The following is a 12630-nucleotide window of genomic DNA, read 5'->3' as shown; positions in this document are numbered from 1 at the left end:
AGACTTCAGTGGTTATACATGACCAAGAATACAGACTTTATGGAATTAGTTCATGAAAGGCACTAAGTAAACAAACAACAGCAACAACAACAGCAGTAAAAACAACAAACCCTGCTCTGTGTGTGTGTGTGTGTGTGTGTGTGAATCTGATTTGCAGGGTTGCCACCTTATATTATTTAAAACATCTAGTTTTCAATAAAAAATTATGAGACACACAGAAAAACAGAGAGGTATGGCCTAAACACAGGAAAAAAAAGCAGTGAATAGAAATCATCCCTGAGGCAGCCCAGATCTTACACTTACTACACAAACACTTTAAATCTGTTATTTAGATAGAAATATGTTCAAAGCAGTAAAGGAAACCATCTCTGAATAATTAAAGTATAAGAAATAGAGAACATTGGGACTTCCCTGGCAGTCCAGTGGTTAAGACTCCATGCTTCCACTTCAGGGGGCACGGGTTTGATCCCTGGTTGGGGAATTAAGATCCTGCATGCCGTGCAGAATGGCCGGAAAAAAAAAAAAAAAAAGAAGAAAGAAACAGAGAATATCAATAAAGAGACAAATTATTAAAAAGAATAAAACATAAATTGTGGATTTGAAAAATATAATGACTAAATGAAAATTTCGCTGGCAGGGGGCTCAACAGCAGATATGAACTAGCAGAAGAAAGGATCAGCTAATCTGAAGATAAACCAATGGAGTCTGAGAAACAGGAAGGAAAAAAATGATGAAAAATGAACAGTCTCAGAGACCTGTGGACACCATCAAGCATACCAACGGAGTTCCAGAAGGAGATGGGAGAGAGAAAGAGATAGAAGAATATTTGAAGGAATAATGGCTGAAAACTCCCCAAATTTATTTTAAAACAGTACTCTACACATTCAAAAAGCTCAATAAACTCTAATTAGAGTAAACTCAAGGATAGTCACACTTATACACATATTAGTCAAACTTTCAAAAGACAGAATCTTGAAAACAGCAAGAAAAGAGCAACTCATCACATTCAAGGATTCTCAGTAATTTTAACAACTGACTTCTCATCAGAAACCATGTAGCCCAGAAGGCAGTAGGATGACATGTTCAAAGTGCTGAAAGCAAAAGACTGTCAACCAGGAATTCTGTATCTGACAAAATTATCCTTCAAAGATGAAGGAGCAATTAAGATGTTTTCAAATAAGCAAAAACTGAGAGTTTGTTGCTAACAGACTTTCTTTACAAGAAACACTAAAGGGAGTTCTTGTGGTTTAAGTGAAAGGACACTAGATAGTAAGTCAAATCCACACAAATAAAAAGCACAAAATAAAAAGTAAATGTAGCTACATAGGTAAGTGTAAAAGGCAATATAGATGTAGTTTCTTTTTTGGTTAACAGTTTTCTTCCCCTATCTAATTTAAAAACCAATTGCAGTAAGCAATAATTATAAAACTTTGTCTATAGGCTTATAGTGTTTAAAGATGTAATTTGTATGACAATAATAGCACAAAGGAGTGAGAGGGAACAGTGCTGTACTGGAGTAAAATTTTTGCATACTATTGAAATTAAGTTGGTATTAATCCATTGTTTTAAGATGTTAACTGTAATCCCAGGACACCCACCAAGAAAATAATTTTTTTTTTAAAAAAAGGAAATGAAACAATAAGAGAATTTAAATGACACACTTGATAATACTATTCAACACAAAAGAATCCATCAGTGGAAAATAGAAGAACGAAAAAGGCATAATAGATATAAAAAACAAAGAGCAAAATGGCAGGTGTCAATTCTACCTTACAGTAATTACATTAAATGTAAATGAACTAAACAGTTCAGTCAAAAGGAACTGTTTGGCAGAATAAAGAAAACATGATCCAACTATATGCTATCTACAAGAGACAAACTTTAGATTCAAAGACATAAATAAATTTAAAGTAAAAAGATGAGAAAATATTTATCATGCAAACACTAACCAAAAGAGTGCTAAAGTGGCTATACTAACACCAGACAAAATAGACTTTAAGACAAAAATTGCTACTAGAGACAAAAAGAACAACCGATAAAAGGGTTAATTCATCTGGAAGACCTAACAATTATAAACATTATATGCCCCTAATAAATGAGCCCCCAAAATACATGAAAAAAGATCTGTTTTATATTGAGCAGGAAACTGCCTCTGTTGCTTTTATTCCATGTACTTATTTCTGCCCTCTGGAGCCTCACGAAGTAAGTCTAACCCCTTTGTGACTAGAGAGTTCTCCAAATATTTGAAGCCAACTCTCATGTCTTTTCTCACTTTCAATTTTTATGTGGCTTTGCCTTATAAAAATTTCCCTAGAACTCAATTATGTTCACTTATAAAGAAATCTACTGCAGTGTAGAACAACTGCAAGAGCAGAGTCTACTTTCATAGAATTTCAGAGTTGGAAGGAAACTGAGATTATTTTTTTCCAAATCTCTAATTTTATAGATGAGTAAGCTGGGGCTCAAGCTGGTTATATCATTGAGCTGGTTAATGGCAGACTAACATCCATAATCTTGGTTTCCAAACCCCTTGCCTAGTGCTTATTCCAACATTTTCCTTCCATGATAGTTTCTTCCACTTTGGTACTGAGGAGGGTTGCTGGCTTTGGGTAAGAGAGAGGCTAAATAACTCTTCTTTCTTCCCCCTTCTTTTAGCAGTACCTGGCATCCTTCATCTTGAATTCGCCATAGAAGAAGAAAGCTAAGAGTAATGGAAGGAACTGTACTGGGTATTAAAATATATGGATTCTCATCTTTTTTGGTCAATGACCAATTTCTGATACGTTGGATAAGTCACTTCAAAAAATAATAAGAAATACTGTCTACTGAGCACCTACCGTTTACCAGGCCCTGTGCTAGGCACTTTATCTACAAGCCTCATATATGTGTTCAGATGTGTTCCTTTCTTATCTGTAAAATAATCAGGTTATACCGTATGTTGTCTGTTGTACCGTCAAGCTCCAGAGTTGCGTGATTGTAAGGAGCTATTAGGGCGTTCTTATGTAATAGTTCCTGAGGGTTCATCTTGATCCCCCTCCTTCCTGTTTCAGCTGGCAGTGGTAGGGTTGCTGTAGAATAGTTGCTGTAGACTTCTCTCTACAGTGAGTCCATGAGTTGTGATGTCCTACTCTAGCCTCCCAAGAGGCTTTCCACTTTCCGTAGGATTTGGCTGGACTCTTACTGGTCCCTTTCAGGGTTTCCAGGACTGTATTCTCTGCCCTCTTCTCTCTGTAGATTCTCCCCATGGACCTTTGATTCACTCTGGTGGCTTCTTATTTTACCTGTGGGCTCGGAGAAGTCGAGTAATTTAGAAAAGGTCCCTCAGCTTGTGTATAAATGGCAGACTTGGCAGCTGTCTGACCCCACTGCCTTTGTTATCCCTGGTATAACATGATTCCTGTCTCTGACAGTTCACCTGATCTAATTGTCCCACCCTTGCTTAATACCTTGCTCAAGCCCTGCCTTCTCCACCAACTCAGCCTGGCCAGCTGCTCATTCCTCTCAATTTACCCAGCAAGTGTTGTCTGAAGTACACATCAGGCACCACCTTGGGACTTATGCCTTGGGAGACTCTATGGCTTAGTGGTTATGAATGTGGGGTCTGGAGTCAGAGGGCCAAAATGGGAATCCCAACACTACTACTTATAAGCTGTGCAACCTTGGGAAAATTACTTAACCTCTCTGGGCCTCGGTTTCCTCAATTACAAACTAGAGATGCTAGTAGCACTTACTTCCTAGGGTTGTTGTGAGGATGAATGTGAATTGATTCCATCACCAGCTCTAGGGGTAAGCCCTGATTGGCCCAAGCTGATGGACATAATCCCATCCATCTTGCCAGAGTGATTGAGCTAGACTTGGGTACACGAACTTGACTAGGCCAGAGCGACCTTCAGGACTGAAGTTTGACAATGTGGTCTCAAATGTGAGGCCTGGAGTTGCTAGAACCATTTTGTTTTACTAGCAGGAAGCCAGCCTGAGAACAAAGCTGACACAGAGAGTAAAGCAGAGCTGAGAAAAATCAAAGAGAACTAGAGCTACAGGCCTGATTAAGTATCTCCTGAAGTCCCTCCAACTTCTGGAATTTTCCATTGCTTGAGACAATTAAAAAATTTAGTATTTCAGCTACTTTGCTAGGTTTATTTTATCATTTGCAACTGAAAATATCCTAACCGATACTTATTATTATTACCTTCCCGTGTATATCCAACACTTTGTCATTAGACTGTCATGTCCTTTGGGGCAGAGACTAACTTCCTAAGCTCTGTGTTGCCGTGCTACCTGGCACGGTTCTGTCATATCATCTGTGCTTCATACCACAATCCTCATTTCCCCCTGGTAACTATGCATTTTGAGTATCTTTTTTTTTTTTTTTTCCTTTCTGGTCTTCAGTATTCTTACTTGTTTTGTGGTTTTTTTTTCCACATCTTTACTGGAGTATAATTGCTTTACAATGTTGTGTTAGTCTCTGCTGTACAACAAAGTGAATCAGCTATATGTATACATATAGCCCCATATCCCCTCCCTCTTGCATCTCCCTCCCACCCTCCCTGTCCCATCCCTCTAGGTGGTCACAAAGCACCGAGCTGATCTCCCTGTGCTATGCAGCTGCTTCCCACTAGCTATCTATTTTACATTTGGCAGTGTATATATGTCCATGCCACTCTCTCACTTCGTCCCAGCTTCCCCTTCCCCCCCGACCCCGTGTCCTCAAGTCCGTTCTCTACATCTGCGTCTTTATTCCTGCCCTGCCACTAGGCTCATCAGTATCTTTGAGGCGGAATGAGAAGGTGGCCAGAGTCCCAAGTAGGGTGGTCCCCTGCTGCTGCTTCATCTTCTTACTTTGCTAAGATAATACGAAAGTAAAATGCTTCATAGATTAGCTAAACCTTATTGAGAACAAGGCGTTGAACACAGAATCATCTTTTTTCTTCTCGGTTACCAATGGTTATTATTACCATGCCCTGTGTTACAAATGAGAAACGGAGGCTTACAGAGCTTATTCAACTTGTGTAGGACACGCAGCTTCTACGTACCATAATTTAGGGACCTGCTCTCAAATGACTGCATCCGTGTCTTTAAGTTCTCATTCCACTTTACAGAAAATGAAACTAGCAATCATGGACAGTGCTTTATGGGTGTGGCTTGCCCAGGAAAGATGATGGAGAACTCCATCATCAGACCCATGCTAAAAAATCGGCTTTGAATTGACATCAAGAGATTTGTAAATAAAGGTACATTCACTTCAAATAAATGTTTAGGTATGTATAATTCATCTCTTAATGATTTCTCACTTTCCTGACATTTTTAGATAACCCACCACCTTCCCAGTCACATCAGAGAGATCTTTACTTTTTGGTTTTCTTTTTCTGAGTATCAGAATTGAAAAATCTAAATAGGATCATGCCAAACATATTGTTCTGTGACTTGATTTTTTTCATTGAACAGTAATCTCTTGGAGTCTTTCTATGCCAGTGGTATAGACCTGCTTCATTCATTGTAAGTACAGAATGGTTTTAATAGTTACAATGTATCATAATTTAACCACTTCCTACAATTAATGGGCATTTGGGCATCCTCCCTCACCACTTTTTTTGCTTTTAGAAATAATGTGCCATTAAGCATCATCGTACTTTGCTTCTTCGTGCATTCAGGTGTCCATGGGAGGAGAAAAATATTGAGGTCTTGATTTTGTGACCTCAAAGGTGGTCCAAGATAGAGAATGAACACCTTGAGGTCCCTATCTTCAATGACCTCACAGTCTATAGGGGAGCAGACACGTACACACATAGCTTTCCCTTTAACATAAGAGTGAGGCAGATAGGAATCCCCTCAGTGTTACGGAAGTGTAGGAAGAGGGAGACTGAGGGGCTCAGCTGAGTGGATGACTGGGAAGGCTGCATGGAGGAGGTGGCACTTGAGTCCAGCCGTGGAGGATGGGAAGGCTCTGATGCTTGGACTGCCCATCTTCCTATCATGGTCTTGAAATGTGCCTATCATTTGGTTGGATTCTTCATTAGGCCATTTGGTTGGATGAATAACGGTGGCGATGGAGGGGAAGGATGCTTTGAGCAAAGGAGGCATAGCCCAGGAACTAAAGTGACGAAGTGCCTGGTTTTCAGAGGGCCAAGAACTGGCTGCTGTGGCCGGAGCACACGAGCACAGGCCACCTGCAGGCAGCGCAGGGATAGAAGGATGTCACGGGCATGGACTAAAAGGCACCCAGGAGGGATTTCAGTTTGCCGGAAAAGGAGTTTTGTTCAAGATGCATGCTGAAGGTTGGGCAGAGAGTGTAAGGACAGAGCAGACAGCTCTCTGATGGGATGATGGGAACCAGACAGATGGGTCCACATTCTTTCTAAGTGACCCCGCAGCCCCAGTTTTAGTGAATCTGTTACTGCGGCATCTCTCTGCTTCACTTTGGGGGGTTGTCTCTGCTTTGAATTCAAGTGAAATAGCCATGTGGAAGACAAACTACAAAGTTGTTGTTGTTTTTTTAAATATTTATTTATTTATTTACTTATTTATTTATTTGGTTGCACCGGGTCTTAGTTGTGGTTCGCGAGCTCCTTAGCTGCGGCTCGCCGGCTCCTTAGTTGTGGCATGCGAACTCTTAGTTGCGGCATGCGTGTGGCATCTAGTTCTCTGACCAGGGATCAAACCCAGGCCCCCTGCACTGGGAGCACGGAGTCTTATCCACTGCGCCCCAGGGAAGTCCTGAAACTACAAAGTTTTAGGGAAAAAAAAAACCCACCTACTTTTAGCTGCTGCTGTGTCTGCGTCCGTAAAAATTCTCTCCGTGCCCCATGAATTTCAACAGGCAGTTTATCTCCTTTGTTCCATAAAACATTAGATGTGACTTTAATGGCCTAACCCCCAAAAGATAACCTGACAGCCATCAAACGTTCAGCAGCATTCCAAATAACCTTCTGCTGGAGCCTGCCTTCTACGGGGCCATGTGGGTGTCAGACACACACAGCTGGAGTCACGCTGACATAGCTGGCATGCCTGGACCGCAGTGGAATCTCGGGGGTACCAATCACAGGCCAGAGAGAAGCCATCGGCCAGAAGAAACAACGTCAGCGTGCACACATCTCTGCAGAAGGAGCTGTGTTGATAGTGATGGAAATGACAGTTGCAGCCAGAGGGGGACCGTGACCCTGAAGCAGAATGGGCACACACGTCAGTGATGCTGGCACCGTACAGAAGCATTCCGGGGGTTAGGGCCATGGCCGCACACTTCTTCTCCTGACACCCAACCAGAAAAATTAAGAAGAGAGCAGATTTTCCCTAAAAATACTTCCTGAACGGAATGCCCTGCCATCTTCAGGGGTCCGAGAAATCCAGAGTGGATAATAATGGCCCGAAATTCGTTAAGCACTTAACATCTACCAGACGGTGTGCTGGGAGTCTTAGGAAACATTCATTTACTTCTCGCTGCTCCATGGTGAGGTACTTTTCATAATTCCCACTTTAGGAAGGTGGAAACTGAGGCTAGAAAGGAGTAAGAAATGTACCCAAATTCCATAACCAGTAACTGACAGAATCATGGACTTGAACCACAGTCTTTCAAAAGCAAAGCCCGGCTTCCTGACCATGGCACTCAAAGCCACGTGGCGGGTCCACAGACTCTGCGGCACCCACAGCAACCACTGTCCCAGATGGAGAAGGTCTGTGTGTTGAAGGTACAGAAAAATCCTTCGAAGGATTCTTTTTACCCCCCTGGTTTCCTGGGCGTCGGGCAGGCATGCTTAAACATGCTGTTCATTGAACCCTGGTTTTACTTCAAGACCCCTGGCTCAGCCCAGCGAGGGGATGTAAGGATGTTGGGGATGAGGCCACTCCCTTGGGGGAGACGGGGGGCTGAGCTGCAGGCATTTTTTACATCTCTCTTGAGTTTGGTCATTACTTTTCTAGCCAGGGTTGATCATCCTTTCTTTTTTTCTTTCCTTCAGGATTCTTCTTCTTCTTCTTCTTTTTGTTTTTATGCTATAAACCTTGATCTGACTTACTACATGTCAATTATGGTGCTAAATCACTAACATAAAACCATTAGCGGGCAGGGTCTCTTTGGTCCTCCAACAGTCAAGTGAAGTAGGTGCTGTGATCATCCTCATTTTAAGAAGATGAAGAAACGGGGGCTCAGAGAGGTTAAGTGATGTCTCCAGGGATGCCTGATTCAGTTCTCTGCTCTCTTAACCACACGGTCACAACCAGACTGTCTACTAATAGGGCCTTCGCTCTGCACAAGACACGGTTCAAATCCTTCTGTTATAGTAACTTGTTCAGTCCTCACAACAACACCGTGCAGGGGCGCTATTATCCCTGTTTAACAGATGGGGAAACTGAGGCACAGAATGGGTGCGTCGTTTGCGCAGTCTCACCCTGCTGGTAAGTGGCAGAGCTGAGATTATGCTTCACTGCTTATATTTTGTGATGAAATAGGAAGATATTCCTCAGTTTGGGTTTTGTTTTTCCCTTGAAATCTTCTGCGAGGGCCGGGGGTGGGATGCCAGGGTCCTGAGAATAGAGTCTCTGAGCTGCGCTGGCAAGGGGTGCCAGGGATGGCCAAGTCCCTGCAGCTCTGGAGATGGAGGGCGGTGGGGAGGGCGATGAGACAGCAGCCACAAGCCTGGGGTTTTGCCAGGGAAGACCTCAAAGCCCACTGGCGGGTTGGCACCCCTGAGCTGGGCAGTGCACCAAAACGAGTCGTGGCTTCAAGGAGACCAGCAGAACATGGTCCTTGGGAGAAGAGAAAGCCTGGGGGAAGGGCTGGCACGACCTCAGCCTTCAGATCTGAGAAGGGCTGTTCTGTGGACGAGGGCACGTAGGGAGCAGCTCTTCCAAGAGCCAGGCGAGAAAAAGTAGGTTTCTGTTTGGACAGCACCAGTGGGATTTCAGGGAGAAAGAGGGATTCAACCTGGCAACCCTGGCAGAGGGTGGCCACGGGTCCTTGCCCAGAGGAGGGGCCTCTAGAGAGAGGACATGGGCCACCCTGAAGCTGACCTCTTCATTGTCTCTGTCTTCTGAAACCCTACCCATCTTTGAAGCCTTGGTTCCATGGGCACCTCCTCCATGAAGCCCTTCCTGACCAACCATCGCCTGCACATCCGTAGAATTCACAGTTCTGTTCCAGGGGTATAAAGCCTAGGTACTCTGAGGTCCAGGCCAGTCCACGTTCATTCAGAGCAAGGGTCCCCCGTGGGCTGAGGTTCAGACCAGACGTTCGGGTGATAAAAGCCTCAGATACTCTGGAAGCCAGCCTAGTCAGTCCCGGGACCTCTCTCCCTAGAAACCCCATCCTTACAGCAAACATACCCTCCCTACATACTATCCAGCTGGCCTTGGGCACTGATGTCTTGCTGCCTCTCTGGTACGGTGTCTCCTGGCCATAGCAGCTTCTTGCACGAATGCATCTCTCAGATGCTCACAAGACAGTTAACGGAGCACCTAGCACGTACCAGGCACTATGTCCAGGGATTATCTCATTTAATCCTCCCAACAACCCTACGAGTTGGCGCTATTATTACCGTATTACAGAGGAGGAACCCGAGGCCCCAGTCCTCGGCAGCTAAGGAGCCAGCTGGCCCTGGACCACAGTGTTGAAACCCCAGTCAGGCATGAGAGTCTGGGATTTGTCTCCGACTTGTCCTCAACAAGACCACGTCAAGGACCTTCTTGGTACCTCCTATAGCTCCTAGTGAGTGCCTCTGCAGAGTAGTTGCTCAAGAAACGTTGGCTAATCGATTGTTCAAAGACGTTTCTAGTCTGCTTTTTCGGTAATCCGTGAGTTCGGGTGCTTTTGAGAGGACAGAATGGCGTTGAGTCCTTGCTAGACAAAAACCAGGTACTTCTTGGGAGAAGTGAGAGGTTTGCAGGCAGAGTCCTAGAAAATTTTATTCCAAGTCTTCGGGGTAACCATGACACAATAAAAAAATATATATTTGGTCTTTGTCCCTGATTCCTGACACAGAGCTCCTAACTCCCTTGGAATTTCCTGAGTGATAAGAGTGTCTTTTGTTCTAATGAGGCCACTCTTGGTGGGTCCCTCGAGAGCTTCAGGATGGAGGCTGGTCACCAAGAAGACCAAGGCATGGTTAGAGGGTTGGAACTTTGTGTCCCATCCCCCTACCTCCTGGGAGGGGAGTGGGCTGGAGACTGAGTTCATCGCCAATGGCCGATGATGTAATCAATCACGCCTGGGAAGGTGGTGCATCTCAGCTCCGAGGGGGACAGGAGGTCCTGTGCCTGGGATCCTTCCAGACCTCACCCTCTGTACCTCTTCTTCTGGCTGTCCATTTGTATCCTTTATAATATCCTTTATAATAAACCGGTAATAGCAAGTAAACTGTTCCTGAGTTCTGTGAGTTGTTCTAGCAATGATCAAACCCAAGGAAGGGGTCGTGGGAACCCCTGAATTTATGGTCGATTGGTCAGGAGTCCCGGTGGCAACCTGGGACTTGGGACTGGCATCTGAGGTGGGGAAGTCTTGTTGGCTGAGCCCTTCACCTTCGGGGTGTGCGCTAAGTCTAGGTGGTCACAGTCGGAGTTGTATCGAACTGTCAGACACCCAGTTGGTGTCCAGAGAGCTGGAGAGTTGGTTGGTGTGGGGATAAACCCCACAGATTTGGCATCAGAATTGCTGTGGGTGAACACAGTCTATAGTAGCAAAGAGAAATGTGAGGCTTTCAGGAAGACAGCTCACATCAGTTGACTGATTGACGCAGCCAATCCAAAACATTTTATTAACTGCTGTCCTTTTCTTCTGTCCTCCACTCGTAGGAGGACATAAGACAAAACTGGCTCCTACAGGATTGATGTTGAAAATTCACCTTCCAGAAGATGCCCAGGCATCCGTGTAGACTGGACTTGGTCTCTACCCTCTCTGTCCTGGGCAGTCAGACCTGGTGCCTGCTGGTGACCTCAAGCCAGAAGAAGCCTCTCGCCAAGATCACCAAGAAGGTGGCATTTGTTTCTCCGTGCTGGCTAAGCTAGGAAAGCCTGGCTTCGAGAGGTTTTTTGTAACAAGAATTGAAACCTAAAGGATTTTTCTTTTCAAATTATCCTTCAGCTGCCAGAAATGGAGTTTGGAAGAACTTCTCCAAACTCTGTAGGCTTTGGCCAATGGACCTTTTACTGTAACAAGTACATCAGAAGACAAATAAATTGGGGAAGAAGGTACACACTTTACCAAAAGGTTTCTTGCTGAGCTAGACACTCTCCCACGGTGCATCTTTAAACTGAGAGCATTTCAGACACATTTTAAATGGCTTCATTCACTTGAAAGTGAGAGCTGCCTGTTGCATTCAGAAAATCTGGTGAAGTGTACTTGATTTTGAAATCCTCAAAAATCATATCACGTTCAAGCTGAAAAGGGCATTTGAGTCTTAGCTCCTCCGTTTAAAGGAGCTGACACAGCGACCTGGAGAAATTAAGTGACTTGGTGGCACCTCAAGGCTTTGTCTGCGGCAGGCCATCCAGTTTCCAGCTTTCTCCCGTTACTGGGCACCTTCTTTGGATCCCCACTACCCGACCGTCCCTGGTTAAGACTCTCTGCCTCGCCCTCAGCTGCTGTCATGGATGCCTAATCATTGATTCCCTTCTGGATTTTTTTGGTATTGCTTTTTCCCGTTTTTATGGAAAATTTTCGAACGTAAAGGTAGAGAATATAATATAAATAACTCCCATGTGCTCTCACCCAGCTTCTACAATTATTAACATATGGCCAATCTTCATTTATCTATACCTAGCCCCAGATTCCCCTGCTGCACAGATGATTTTAAAGCAAATCCAAATATCACGCAATTTCATCTGTAAACACTCCAAGTGTACCCATGGAAGAACCCTCTCATACATACATATATATCTACAATACAGTGATCACAGCTAACAAAAATGAACGATAATTCTTTAATATCCAATTTCCCCGATTGTCTGTCTGTCACTCTTTTGCAATTGATTTGTTAGAATAAGGATCCAGCGGAAGGTTGGGTTGCAGGTATCAGGTAGAATGATTAGCTGCTCATTCCAAGTTCTTGCATTAGGATGTTTGCTGAATGAGAGGGAATAAATTACATAAGAAAAATGCTTTATGATAATTATAGATCACAGTTATCTATACCTTTATACTTCCTAAGCTTCTTTGACCCATGACCTTCATGTCTGGAGATGTTATGGGATCCAATTAGTGGTCGAGCAGCGACCACCTGTTTCCTGAAAACAACAAAGCACCATGATAACCTCCAACTCATTAAAATTCTAGCCTCTCCTTTTAAAAGGAGAGGCTCAAGAGATTCTCACCCTCTTCGAGACGCTTTTTTTAGAGAAGCTCCTGTAACCTTCACAGGAACCCTGTGAAGTAGGTGCCTTCATTCTCATTCCACTGAGGAATCCCAGGCACAGAGGGGCTGAGACATTTCCTCAAGGTCACCCAGCACCAGCATTTAAACTCAACTCTGTAGTATACTAATATATTACACCACCTGTAATATACTAGTATCGATTACAAGGCAACTGTAATTTTCAGTGTTGAAGTCACCTTGATTAACTTTATCATTTTTCCCTTTTAGAATATGGCTTTGATTTATGAAATAAAATGCCGTTTAAGGCAACTTCGACTCTTCAGACATTTCA

General features: G+C 43.8%; 1 long non-coding RNA gene across 1 annotated transcript in view; it reads left to right on the top strand.

Annotated features, from left to right (window-relative positions):
* Window positions 1-12630, top strand: part of LOC137775907 (uncharacterized) — a 27954-nt gene extending 15324 nt beyond the window's left edge. Inside the window, exon 2 of the long non-coding RNA XR_011076082.1 lies at window positions 10780-12630. This is a non-coding gene — a long non-coding RNA (uncharacterized lncRNA). The remainder of the gene's footprint in view (window positions 1-10779) is intronic.

Source organism: Eschrichtius robustus, chromosome 13, assembly GCF_028021215.1.
Source record: "Eschrichtius robustus isolate mEscRob2 chromosome 13, mEscRob2.pri, whole genome shotgun sequence".
NCBI lineage: Eukaryota > Metazoa > Chordata > Mammalia > Artiodactyla > Eschrichtiidae > Eschrichtius > Eschrichtius robustus.
The sequence above is the reverse complement of the archived record's forward strand: the minus strand, read 5'-3'. Positions and strand labels throughout refer to the sequence as shown.